The sequence below is a fragment of the Triticum aestivum genome, chromosome 4A (genome assembly GCF_018294505.1).
Source record: "Triticum aestivum cultivar Chinese Spring chromosome 4A, IWGSC CS RefSeq v2.1, whole genome shotgun sequence".
In the NCBI taxonomy this organism is placed as follows: domain Eukaryota; kingdom Viridiplantae; phylum Streptophyta; class Magnoliopsida; order Poales; family Poaceae; genus Triticum; species Triticum aestivum.
Genome location: NC_057803.1, coordinates 524999696 through 525014158, shown reverse-complemented (window position 1 = coordinate 525014158; position 14463 = coordinate 524999696).

Below are 14463 nucleotides of genomic sequence, written 5' to 3'. Positions count from 1 at the left end.
CTGATACCAACGCTATCGGGACCCCGATCCTAAGTCACACCGATCTAGCATGTAACACTTCATATCACCTTGCGGCCTCACGCACGGTATTCCCACGGGTGCCATCTTTCCTGGCCCGGGACCATTTGCGCCTTTTGGCTCACGTATATGATAGTGTCGCTAGCATCCATATGACAGAGAACCCGGGCCGACATGACTAGTCATGAACCCAAAGTAGCACTAACTTACAGGGATAGACATACATGAATCAACCTCGAGCATGTCGGTCAACAGCGTATGAATCCGGGTTGTAGCACTGGGCTAACAGGACTCCTGATGTCACCGCGTGACATTTCCCCGAAGGGACAGACACATGAACGAAGTGAATCACATGCCGGCCAGTCAAGTGTTCCGGAGCAGTAGTGCTGGGCTAGCAGGACTCCGATGAACCGGGCTGTAGCGGACTACTATGGCTCCTAGAAGCACAAGACTACATTTCCCCATAAGAGAGGCTACCAAAGGTAAACAACTAGGTTGTCGGATCCCACACATAGCAATACATGTTACACGTACCCATAACATGCAAATATGTGTTGTACAACATGGCATCACAACATAACTCAAACTCATATAGATAAAGGCCCAGAAGAGCCACATCGTATTCAATACAAACAGGGGTCTCATGACACATCATTCAGAGCATACAAGCAACGGAAGCATTACATGTCTGAGTACAGACAACTACAAAAGGAAAAGACTAAGAAGCCTGACTATACACGACCCTCCCAAGGGTAGAAGATCGTAGCTGGGATACAAGCTACTCGTCGAAGTCACTAGTGTAACCAACTGCAAAACATAAATAAGCAAACGTGAGTACAAAGGTACTCAACAAGTCTTACATCAGAACTATCTACATATGCAACATTATCAACAAAAGGGTGGTGGTGGAGTTTTAACAGCAGCAAGCCAGCTTTGACTCAGTGGCTAACCTATACTACGAGTATCAGAAACTTCTTTGGGGTGAGAAGACGCACACGAGTCCACATATTCACCATGTCAATACTCCACTATGGATCCGTTCCCGTCTCCCTACGAGAAGGCCATCCATAGCACTCACGCTTATCTTGCGGATTTTAGAGTATCCACTTCAAATTGTCTATGTACTACATAAGTCCTCCAAGTTTCCATATCCGAGGAAAACGGCTATTCGAATAGATAATGTTGACCCTGCAGGGGTGTACTTCTTCACACACGCTCTCGCCACTTATAGCCCTGTACATGCCATGTACCTCGGCAACCTTCAAGCGGAAGCCGGGCGAGGGTGTCGGTCACGACCTGACTAACCACACAAGTCTCTCGTCCAGGTTTGTCGCCTATTCGGGTTCCATCCGCAAGGAGATCCGGCCGGGGTGTCGCTCACGGCCCCAAACGATGTGTGCAGGGTTCCCAAGCCCACCATCCGGGTGCCACTTGGTACACCATGCCATGGTGCCTAGTATGTCCCAAGCCCGTCCCATCGGACACCACCTGGTAGACAAGTAGCACTACCTTCAAACGCCAGAAACTAGTTGCAACTCCTGGACAGAGATCAAGTGGATTAATAAGCCGAGAGGGGCCGGATAACCGGAACCCAATGTGTGGTAGTAACTAGACTTGGATAACATACACAGAACTCAGTGCTTAAGGACGGTTCAAATGAGACAACCCACCATGTACTCCTACATGGCCTCTCATCGCTACCTTTACCAAAACGTGTTCACACACTTAGCCTTTATCGGTAGGACATGTTCACCACTCCGATTCATTCCTGATGAATCAGACCTGACACAACTCTAAGCATAGCTGGCATAAAGAAAAACAAGCATGGATGAGTAGGCACATCAAGGCTCAAGCAACTCCTACTCATGCTAGTGGGTTTCAACTATTTACTGTGGCAATGACAGGTCATGCTGAGGAATGGGTTCAGCTACCGCAGCAGAAAGTAGCAGTTTGAATCGTTGTTGTCCTAATGCAGTAAAAGGAGTAGGAACGAGAGAGTGGGATTTTATCGAGATGCTCAAGGTGGTTTGCTTGCCTGATAGATCCACGAAGAAGCACTGCTCCTCAGACAGGTACTCGGACACCTTCCAGAGTAGAACCTATCGAGAGGGGACGGTGCCGGCAATCAATAAACAACCATATGCAACAATATGATGCATGAAAATGACATTTCAAAGATGCTATGATTTGCCCTAATGCATCTAGCATCAATTTCATTGAAGTCCATATGTACCAAGGGTTCATATGCAAACCCCAAATTAAATATATAACATGACATTATTACGTTTTCACTTATACAGTAAGTATAAGTTGGTTTTTCATGCATGAAACTAGCATAAATGGATTCCTTGCATTTTTCTGATGATTTTTCATATATAATTTATTTCATTCTGAGCTACGGTTTAATTTCTATGATTTTTAGAAGTTTTAACTATTTTCTGAAATTCTCTGAATTATTTAAAATCCAGAAAAACAATTACCGCGTCAGCGTGACGTCACAGAGGCGTCAGCGTGACATCACAGAGGCATCAGCAGGGCTGACCAGGTCAAACCTGATGTGTGGGGGCCACACGTCAGTGACACTGGGGTTAACCCCGGGTCAAACCCGCATTGACCAGGGTTTGACTTGGCTCTGGGGCCCACTGTCAGTGGCTGGTGGGGTGGCTAATGGTGGGGATTAGCGCTAATTAAGCCACCACGTCAGCCTCGCCGGAGTTTGGTCGGCGACGACCAAACCGCGCGGCGGTGCTTCGCCGGAATGGGCTACAGGCGGCGGAAGAGTGTGCGAAGGCCACCAGAAGATAGCCCGCACACGCCCGCATCTAGCTGGCTGCTCGGGAGGCCGCGGGGTCGCCAGAAACGGCGGCCACGACCATGGAGGCGGCAGCCGGAGTTCGGTGGTGCACAGGCACGGGGCTACGGAGCACGAGGAGCCCAACTGGGGTTGTCTACGGCTTCCTGGCGTGACCAGGAGCACGACCGTGTGCTCGGGTGCGACTACCGCGAACTAAAGCGACGGTGACAAAGAGAACACCGGCGGTGAGCTCACGGCATGGTGGGGACCGGAGCTAGCGAGCATAAACGAGAGAGGGAGGAGACGGGTTCAACACGGAAGCTCACAGAGAGGCTACCGGAGGGGTCGGCGGGCGCGGGGACGACCGGTGGGCAGCGAATCGACGCCGAGGATCTCCGGGCACCGAGGTTGAAGAAGACGTCGGGGACGATGTTGTGGTGATTCCCCGGTTGCTTGGCCCGGTGTCGATGAAGAAGACGATGGTGCAGAGCTCGAGGTCTCATTGGCAGGTAGTGGGGTGGCCGGTGGCCATGTCTACGGCGAGCGGCGGTCTCGGGTGTGCTCGTCGGCGTGAGGAAGAGGGGCCAGAGAAAGGGGATGAGGTAGAGGAAGGAGGGGAAAGTGAGAGGGGGTCGTCCTCATCTCCTGGGCGTGCAGGTGGACTCGGGGGAGGATAGCCAGCGCGAAGCAGGAGGTGGCGCGCTCGGCCGCGTGCGAGGTCTCTCCCTCTGCCTACTGCAAGAGGTTGAAGATGACTGGCAAGCCGCCAGGTGGCTGGGTCAGCCAGTGGGCCGCCAGGTAAGTGGCCTGGGTAGGTGTTTTTCTTATTTCCTGTTTTCTTTTTCTATTTCTGACATTTGTTTTGTATCCAAAAGAAATGTTAAAACACTTCCATAAATGCTGAAAATATTTGTGGCATCTAGATATAATATTCTAGAGGCCCTTACCAATTCCCCACATTTTTGGAGCCATTAAAATATTTATATAATTTAAACTGCTCCAAATCATATATTTATGCATTGATTAAAAAATCCAAAATGTGTAGTAAAATTGCGCATCACCTCTGGTTGTTGTTCCCAACATTATCCAAAGAGCATGAACATTTTTGAATAGCATTTTGGGTTCATTAAAAATCCATTTTAAAGTTGAACCTATTTGAATTTGCTTTGGTGCTAGGGTTTGAAACATCCCCATTTCAATTTCATTTGAAATTTAAACATGATGGACAAAGCAAGCCTAGGACCATAACAGAACTAGGGATGTGACATTCCGTCATTTTGTTGAACTGATTGTTTTTTATTAAAAGAGCAAATAAGAGCCCCCCTCCTCTCTCTCCCCGTTGAGCCGGCTGCTTGTGGCGGATCCCTCCACCCGCCCGCCTCCCTCCTGGCAACCCAGGACATACCCCAGTCGCGGTGATGGGCGTCGGGGCGCGGGCGACGGCGGTGGCGCTGCTACTGGAGCTCGTATGGTGGAGAGAAGTGTGGCGTGGGCGCGTACATGTGCCAAGCCGGAGCAGAGGTGCCCTGTAGCGTGCGGCGCCGGGGCGAGGAGGGGCCGCGACGAGCTCCGGCCGTAGAGGGTGCAGCGCGCCCCAAGAGCACGCGTAGAGCTGGCCGGAGGAGACGGCGGCCACACGAGGCGCCGGCGTCCGCCTCAGCGCCAGCAGCACGGACGAAGCAGCTACCACGTGCAAGTAGCACCAAGCGAGAAATCAGCAGAGATAACTCAAGCAAAGGCACAAGGAATACCCGCATGGTGGGGGAGGGCGCGAGGGCGGAGGGGGGGGGGCATTTCCAGCCGGGGGTCGGGTCGAGCTGGTGGTGGAGTCGCCGTGTTCCGCTCCCCTCCTCCTTCCACTTTGTACTAGTGGCAAGGCGCCGAGCTGTGATGTGGTTGAAAGGATTGAGTGACCACTCCACTGATTTCGTTTACCTTGCCATCTTAGGAAGGGAAGGGCAGAGCGGCTCCCACCGGAGTGGGAGGGGGCGGTGGCCACCACCACCTCTGTTCATCCAGGTTCACCTCAGTCGCCGGCAACTATAGCCATGTTGCCCATGTGCCCATCCTTGACGTCTCTCGAAGATCAGTTATGCATGAACTAGAGCCTGCACCAGAATCCAGTTATGCATGAACTAGAGCCTGCACCAGAATCTTGGCCATCTCACGGCATGTCTGAATTTGTTCATTTATCTCATGTAAGATGCCAAGACGAGGTTCTAGGCTAGTGTTGCTAGCAGGAACCATAGAGTTGGCAACATAGGGCAGAATCCGAAGAGCAGCTGAAGCTGAATCTTCTGTGCTTAAAGTGCAATTTACAGGAAGGACTCTTCCAAAATTCATGAACCTAAAATGGAACATGAAATGGGAGCTGAGGAGATTCCGTTTCTAATTAATTATCCTGCACTATGTTGTTGCTGGTGGAGCTACTATAGTAGTAGTATTTGATCAGGGGCTAACAGTAGTTACTACTGTATTTGACATGAGACTGAGCACCATACGAGCTATAAAATGGCAGCTCATATTTTGGGAAACTTCCGCGGTAGGTGTGCAACAAAATTTCACAAAGAATTGTCAAATGCGAAACTTTCAAAGAGGTCAAAGATTTCAGTTCAACCTCCACACAAAGCTATCGAAATATGAAACTTAGTCATGTTGAACATTTTCTCCAATTCAAAACTGGTGAAGACTAATTTGAAATATGGTGAGACCCTTCGTGTTGCATTCCCGTCAGAAAAAACAGAGTACTCATACTGATCTCTGTGTGTGTTTGTACCGGGGAGATATTTTTCACGAAGTAATTTTGAATGGTTCCGAAAAAAGTACTGGAACTGATGTCCATATGTGTTGGTGCTGAGCGTGTTTTCGCAGACCAAACTTTACACTTTTTTGGGTACGCCTTTTCCTCGTAACTTTTCGATGGTTTACGGTATTATAGTCCTCGAACTTGCATGGTTTATATCATTGAGCTGAATGATATTTATTTTAAAACAATATGTGTTGTGTCTTTCTTTTTTTTGAACTCACTTTTTTGCACTGATGTTTTGAACTTCTCGCGTTTTGCAACTTGGACTTTTACCATTTGAATTTCCGTGGGTTTTTCTTTTGTTTGAGCTTTCTCCCAAACTTATCTGAGACGTCATGTTTGAACATACAACTTTTGTAGTTGTGAACTTATCGTTTTTTCTATTTATTAAGTTACTTTTTTTCCTCCGAACATTTACTGGTACAATTTGTTTTTGCAAATTTATTGTCCCTTGAGTAAGAATAGATGCAATTTTTAATTTTAATTTTATGGTACTTATGGTAATAGAGAGTTTGTACTTCTTAAAAAATAATCACTCGATGTTCTTTTAGTTTTAGTTTTTAATTTTCTTTCTCATCCTTATCTTTACTGACTGTGTAATCACCATTGTACCTTTATGGTTTATATAGTTGAACAGACTTACATTTTTACCATTCCCTTCTTTTAAAAACTTCTATATTTTGTTCTCAAACTTCCTACCTGTCGAGAATCAGAACTTATTTATTTTTACATTTGTACTTCCAAGTGTCTTTAATGCCATTTTCACTATTTTACTTTGTTTTACCTCATCAAAGAGGCGCACAACACATTTGAAGAAACAAAATACGAATCTTTGAAATACTAGGGGTATAACCATTGCACATGACCTCATGTGTGCCTTCATCATAGAAAAATATACTGAATATCACTAAGTTCTAAGGTTGAACAAATGAATCATATAGAATATTGTGAACACGCCGCATTTTCTCACTAAAACAAACTTCTGTACTTGCATACAACCCTCTTTGAACTTGGACGACACCTAGTGCTCAACTTGGACGATGACCAGTGCTCAACTCGAACGGAGGAGGTAGCCATTGCTTTTTAACCATGAATGCTTCTAATGACACTGGGAATTCCTTCAAAACTGCTTTTACACTTTTTAACATGAGGGTTCTCTAAGCTGGGCCAAGAAGCAATGCATACATAACATTTTTATTCTGCAAGAACGAAACACTCCAATAATTAACAACTAATCTTTCAGTACATGCAGAACAATTTCAGTTTTGAGAACAAACTTCCATTGATATGTTAATCTCTCAATCTGTATAGAGGACATGATGGTTGAGGGATTAGCATTGGCATTATTAGAAACCATGGCATTTAATGAAATGGTTTAGGGATCACTCTCAGTCAGCCCCATTGCTACTTGTGCTATAGAGAACATGAATATAAAGCAGATGGTGACTCATTGATTTTTCTTTATGATATATAGAAACTTACGGAATTTTGAAACTTCCACTGACGATATTTAGGTGATATATCTAAACTTTACAGGATTTTGAAGAAATTCTCTGCAAATCATTACTTATTTAGGTGATATATCTGAAGTTACAGAGTAATATCGAACTATAGTGGACAGACCGACAACATAAATCCTGAAGCAAAGCTCACAATCTCCATGGAAGATGCCTATGAATTCAGCATGGAAGGGCCTCCCACTCCCATGCTCTATCTGCTCCCACTCCCTACACACACACACGGAGCAGAGAGAGGATGAGAGGGAGATGACTGAGGCGGATCGAGGACAGAGCATAAGGGGCCTACACGCAGCTCTTCTCGTGACCTGCTGGGGAGCGTGCTGTTGTACTGACGAGGCAAAGGTCCAAATATATCACCTAAATAAGTTCAAAGAATTTTACAAAAACAAGTAGGCAGCAAAGAGAAAAGCCATGTATGGCTATCAGGCACAACTTATATATATATATATAGGACTAGTAAGGGTCTCAGGAATCGACTACATTATTTCAGTCAACTCGATCTTCAACAGTACTAGAATGACTGGACAAGAAGTTTAGATTTGTAGCAGCACACGCACAAAACTTCCAAAAAATTTCTTCAATGTTTTTAGGTAATTCCATTAGTACTAGTATAATTGGAAAAGTATTTCAGATTTGTAGAAGCGCACACACAAAACTTTCCAGAATTCTATGGAAATGCACGAGTTTTGATGTATCAGTACATAGCTTTATGGAAATGCATGGGTTAACTTCTTCTAGGCACTATCTGAACATGGTGAAGACTAGCTAATGTAAGGATAGGAAGAGAACACTTAGTATTGAGATTTTTCCATGTATGTATTGAACTAATATATTTTTTGTCAATGAACTGTTGTAGTATAGGTACTAGAGCTACCAGCATCTTTCTATATATCGTGATAAAAAGCAAACAAACATGCATACTAGAGAAAATTGAACTGACAATAGAAGAAATTTATACTTTTTGGGACTGATATCATGTAATACCTCATCCAGAAAGCATGCCAAGCGAAACGTATATTTTTTTAGTTGAAGAACTAGAAGTCTTGCAGCACAAGAGGCACGGAATGGTGCTATTAACTAACTTACAGAGATCCTTTCTGCTTTGTAGTAGTACCTGAGGTTACAAGGGTCAGGAATTTTCCATTTGACGGCCTTCATGCCACCAACAGCGCTGGAGGTGACCTCATGTCTCCTGCTGCCGGCGGGGAACATGAGATGGATCTACGGGGAAGAAGGTGGTAGGAGCGCCTTGTCCATCCGATCTCTCATGCGAGGCAGTGCTCGACGTCGAGGTGCAGGGCGCCGAAGGAGATGGTCACGTGATGAGGAGCAGGATGGGGCAGAAGTGGTTGTTGCCGATGCTCCGCCCTCCGCCGGCGAGCCCCCTGCAGCGCGTCGTGGGAGGTGGGAGGAGGAGCCATGGCGCGTCGCCATAGGTGGAGGCTCTATGTTTATGTTGATAGTACCATAATATCATTGCACAGTAGTGGTTGTCAACTGAATCTTGCAAGTCCAAACAAAACCATAGTTCAACTTAGACCTGACAAAAAAGAATAAACTCGCACTGACAAATGGATGAATTTCATGTAGAACACCTTTCTCCTTTAGACGGTTGATTAATGCCACACACATGGACAAGACAGTGTGCCAAGAAATCAAACTGCACAAGTCAGAAGACACAAATTAACACCACGATAGCTTCCCTAGACCACGGATTGGATGGAAGCACAAGACGATAAAATAAAATAAGAATTGGCTTGAACTTAAACCAAAATTATAGTTGAACTGAACTAAAATTAGATACTGGACTGAATTAAAATAAGAAACATATAGAAAAATTAAATTGTGTAAACACAAGCATTTTCAGCAATCAAATTTATCTCTTGAATATATAGAGGGACACACCTTGTTTTTTCTATCAGATTCCTACATCCAGGCAAAGAAGTGGGTATAGGACCAGGTACATCAGCCCAAATTTTTGTACTTCTCGTTGCATTGCTTCAATTTGGTTCAAAGAACACTATGATGTAGTTCCGGTTGCAGACCTGGTCATCACGGCATGCGAGGACCATGGAGGAAGAGGATATGGAGCAGAAGCTCTCATGCGATGAAGTTGTGGACGGCGCCGAGCATGTCGGTGGACGCATGTTCGGAGAAGTTGTAAAATATCTGCAGAACCTAAGGATATGCTTTTTGTATTATCTCTGATCACAATGAACAAAGTATTTAGAACTGGGGCATATATGATACTCGATCAATACTAAAATGGACAATATTTGCTAAGTTTCTATGTATGAACCTACCAACTCTTTCGGGTTCCCTTGGCCTTCTTGGTCTTCTCCGGCACAGTATAAGGAGCCGGAGTCAGCATCTTCGCCAGAAGAGCGTCCGCTGGGCCTTCGGGCAAAGGAGCCGGACAGTCGATCTGTCCAGCCATCTTCTGCCAGTCCTATCAAAGGTACAGGAGTTTAGATCCCGCATAGAGTCAATCTATAAAAAAACAAGAATCCTATGAAAGGTAAAGCAGCTTACCGCACTGGCTTGGCGCTTCGCGCTGAATCCGCGATCCTCAGTAATAGGAGGGGGGACCTCGGCACTTTTGAACAGCACCCTCCAGGCATCTTCATGAGTCGTGTCGAAGAGCCTGTTCAGAGTTCGGTGTTGCGCCGGGTCGAACTCCCACAAGTTGAACTCCCGTTGTTGGCATGGGAGGATCTGGCGGATGAGCATAACTTGGACTATGTTGACAAGCTTGAGCTTCTTGTTCACCATGTTTTGAATACATGTTTGGAGTTCGGTCAACTCTTCCGAACTACCCCAGGATAGGCCCTTCTCTTTCCAGGAGGTGAGCCGCGTGGGGATGCCAGATCGAAACTTGGGGGCCGCTTCCCATACAGGGTCACGCGGCTCGGTGATGTAGAACCACTCCAATTGCCACCCCTTTATGGTTTCCACAAAGGAGCCCTCAAGCCATGTTACGTTGGGCATCTTTCCCACCATGGCACCTCCGCACTCCGCCTGGCGGACGCCCACCACCTTCGGCTTGACATTGAAGGTCTTCAGCCATAAGCCAAAGTGGGGCTTAATGTGGAGGAAGGCCTCGCACACGACGATAAACACCAAGATGTTGAGGATGAAGTTCGGGGCCAGATCGTGGAAATCCAGGCCGTAATACAACATGAGCCCCCGGACGAATGGATGGAGAGGGAATCCCAGTCCGCGAAGGAAATGGGTGAGGAATACTACCCTCTCATGGGGCCCGGGGGTGGGGATGAGCTGCCCCTCATCTGGGAGCCCGTGCGCGATGTCGTCGGGCAGGTATCCGGCTCTCCTCCGTTTCTTGATGTCTCCCTCCGTGACGGAGGAGACCATCCACCTGCCTCCCGCTCCGGACATGGTTGGAGAAGGCTGAGGTGGGAAGTGTGGACTTGGGCACTAGAGCTCGAATGTGCGAAAACGGATGAGCAAAGGAGGAAGAAGGCGTGGATAGAAAGGTGAATCCTTATCCCTTTATATGGGCGGATGAAGCTAAGCATCCCCACTTGCCTGGTAAAACTCGCTTATCCCCAAGCGCCGCAGTTGATGGCGCGGTTGGGTTAACCACGCTCGTACTGATGAGAATCCCGTAATAAGGGGACACGATCTCTGCTTTGACAAGACATGTCGAAAACCTGCCTCGCGTTATGTGCGGGGCTGGTTAAAAGGAACGGTTCGAATAATCACCGGGCCATGAGATAACGTCATGCTGCCAAAACAAGTCAGCAAATTGAATTTGCAAAAATATTATTCTCTCTACGGTGGTACGTGGAACTTATTTTGCAGGGTCGGACACTATCCTCGTTTTCAAGTTCTTCTGTGATGTATTCGGAGAAGGAACCCGCCCTGCAATGCTGAAGACAATACTGCATGCCGGACTCATCGTCATTGAAGCCTGGTTCAGGGGCTACTAAGGGAGTCCTGGATTAGGGGGTCTTCGGACAGCCGGACTATCTCCATTGGCCGGACTGTTAGACTATGAAGATACAAGATTGAAGACTTCCTCTCGTGTCCGGATGGGATTCTACTTGGAGTGGAAGGCAAGCTAGGCAATACAGATATGGATATTTCCTCGTTTGTAACCGACCTTGTGTAACCCTAACCCTCTCTGGTGTCTATATAAACCGAAGGGTTTTAGTCCGTAGGACAACAATCACAACATGCAATCATACCATAGGATAGCTTCTAGAGTTTAGCCTCTCTGATCTCGTGGTAGATCTACTCTTGTACTACCCATATCATCAATATTAATCAAGGAGAATGTAGGGTTTTACCTCCATCAAGAGGGCCCGAACCTGGGTAAAACATCGTGTCCCCTGCCTCCTGTTACCATCCGGCCTAGACGCACAGTTCAGGACCCCCTACCCGAGATCCGCCGGTTTTGACACCGACACAACCCAATATTTTCCCTTGCTGTTATTTAATAAATAATTTATCTAGCCTCTGTTTTGGTTGTGTTTTGGTGTTTAATTAGTGTTTGTGCCAAGTAGAACCGTTGGGAAGACTTGGGGAAAGTCTTTTTGATCTTGCTGTAAAAAACAAAAACTTTAGCGCTCACGAGAATTGCTGCCATTTTTTATTGGAGAGTGATATTTAGTTAATTATTTTTGAATATGATTAATAGATAAATTCCTCACGTCCAGCAGTGTATTTTAGAATTTTTGGGTTCCAGAAGTATTCGAAACCTATAGATTACTACAGACTATTCTGTTTTTGACAGATTCTGTTTTTCGTGTGTTGTTTGCTTATTTTGATGAATCTATGGCTAGTAATAGAGTTTATGAACCATAGAAAAGTTGGAATGCAGTAGGTTTAACACCAATATAAATAAAGAAAGAGTTCATTACAGTACCTTGAAGTGGTGGTTTGTTTTCTTTTACTAACGGAGCTCACGAATATTTTCTTTTAAGTTTTGTGTTGTGAAGTTTCCAAGTTTTTGGTAAAGATTTGATGGATTATGGAACAAGGAGTGGCAATAGCCTAAGCTTGGGGATGCCCAAGGCACCCCAAGGTAAAATCCAAGGACAACCAAAATCCTAAGCTTGGGGATGCCCCAGAAGGCATCCCCTCTGTCGTCTTTGTCCATCGGTAACTTTACTTGGAGCTATATTTTTATTCGCCGCATGATATGTGTTTTGCTTGGAGCATCTTGTTCACCATGTTTTGAATACATGTTTGGAGTTCGGTCAGCTCTTCCGAACTACCCCAGGACAGGCCCTTCTCTTTCCAGGAGGTGAGCCGCGTGGGGATGCCAGATCGGAACTCGAGGGCCGCTGCCCATAAAGGGTCGCGCGACTCGGTGATGTAGAACCACTCTGATTACCTCCCCTTTATGGTTTCCACAAAGGAGCCCTCGAGCCATGTTACGTTGGGCATCTTGCCCACCGTGGCGCCTCCGCACTCCGCCTGGCAGCCGCCCACCACCTTTGGCTTGACATTGAAGGTCTTCAGCCATAAGCCAAAGTGGCGCTTAATGCGGAGGAAGGCCTCGCACACGATGATAAACGCCGAGATGTTGAGGATGAAGTTGGGGGCCAGATCGGGGAAATATAGGCCGTAATAGAACATGAGCCCCCGGACGAATGGATGGAGAGGGAATCCAAGTCTGCGGAGGAAATGGGTGAGGAATACTACCCTCTCATGGGGCCTGGGGGTGGGGATGAGCTGCCCCTCATCTGGGAGCCGGTGCGCGATGTCGTCGGGCAGGTATCCGGCTCTCCTTAGTTTCTTGATATCTTCCTCCGTGACGGAGGAGACCATCCACCTGCCTTTCGCTCCGGACATGGTTGGAGAAGGTTGAGGTGGGAAGTGTGGACTTGGGCGCTAGAGCTCGAATGTGCGAAAACGGATGAGCAAAGGAGGAAGAAGGCGTGGATAGAAAGGTGAATCCTTATCCCTTTATATGGGAGGACGAAGCTAAGCGTCCCCACTTGCCTGGTAAAACTCGCTTATCTCCCAAGCGCCAAATTTGATGGCGCGGTTGGGTTACTCATGCTCATATTGATGAGAATCCCGTAATAAGGGGACACGATCTCTGCTTTGACAAGACGTGTCGAAATACTGCCTCGCGTTATGTGTGGGGCTGGTTATAGGGAACGGTTTGAATAATCACCGGGCCATGACATAACATCATGCTGCCAAAACAAGTCAGCAAATTGAATTTGCAAAAATATTATTCTCTCTACGGTGGTACGTGGAACTTATTTTGCAGGGTCGGACACTATCCTTGTTTTCAAGTTCTTCTGTGATGTATTCGGAGAAGGAACCCGCCTTGCAATGCCGAAGACAATACTGCGTGCCGGACTCATCGTCATTGAAGCCTGGTTCAGGGTCTACTGAGGGAGTCCTGGATTAGAGGGTCTTCGGACAGCCGGACTATCTCCATTGGCCGGACTGTTAGACTATGAAGATACAAGATTGAAGACTTCGTCTCGTGTCCCGATGGGATTCTACTTGGCGTGGAAGGCAAGCTAGGTAATACAGATATGGATATTTCCTCCTTTGTAACCGACCTTGTGTAACCCTAACCCTCTCTGGTGTCTATATAAACCGAAGGGTTTTAGTCCGTAGGACAACAATCACAACATACAATCATACCATAGGCTAGCTTCTAGGGTTTAGCCTCTCTGATCTCGTGGTAGATCTACTCTTGTACTACCCATATCATCAATATTAATCAAGCAGAACGTAGGGCTTTACCTCCATCAAGAGAGCCCGAACCTGGGTAAAACATCATGTCTCCTGCCTCCTGTTACCATCCTGCCTAGACGCACAGTTCAGGACCCCCTACCCGAGATCCGCCGGTTTTGACACCGACACAACCCAATATTTTCCCTTGCTTTTATTTAATAAATAATTTATATAGCCTCTGTTTTGGTTGTGTTTTGGTGTTTAATTAGTGTTTGTGCCAAGTAGAACCGTTGGGAAGACCTGGGGAAAGTCTTTTTGATCTTGCTGTAAAAAAGAGAAACTTTAGCGCTCACGAGAATTGTTGCCATTTTTTATTGGAGAGTGATGTTTAGTTAATTATTTTGGAATATGATTAATAGATAAATTCCTCACGTCCAGCAGTGTATTTTAGAATTATTGGGTTCCAAAAGTATTCGAAACCTACAGATTACTACAGACTGTTCTGTTTTTGACAGATTCTGTTTTTCGTGTGTTGTTTGGTTATTTTGATGAATCTATGGCTAGTAATAGAGTTTATGAACCATAGAAAAGTTAGAATGCAGTAGGTTTAACACCAATATAAATAAAGGAAGAGTTCATTACAGTACCTTGAAGTGGTG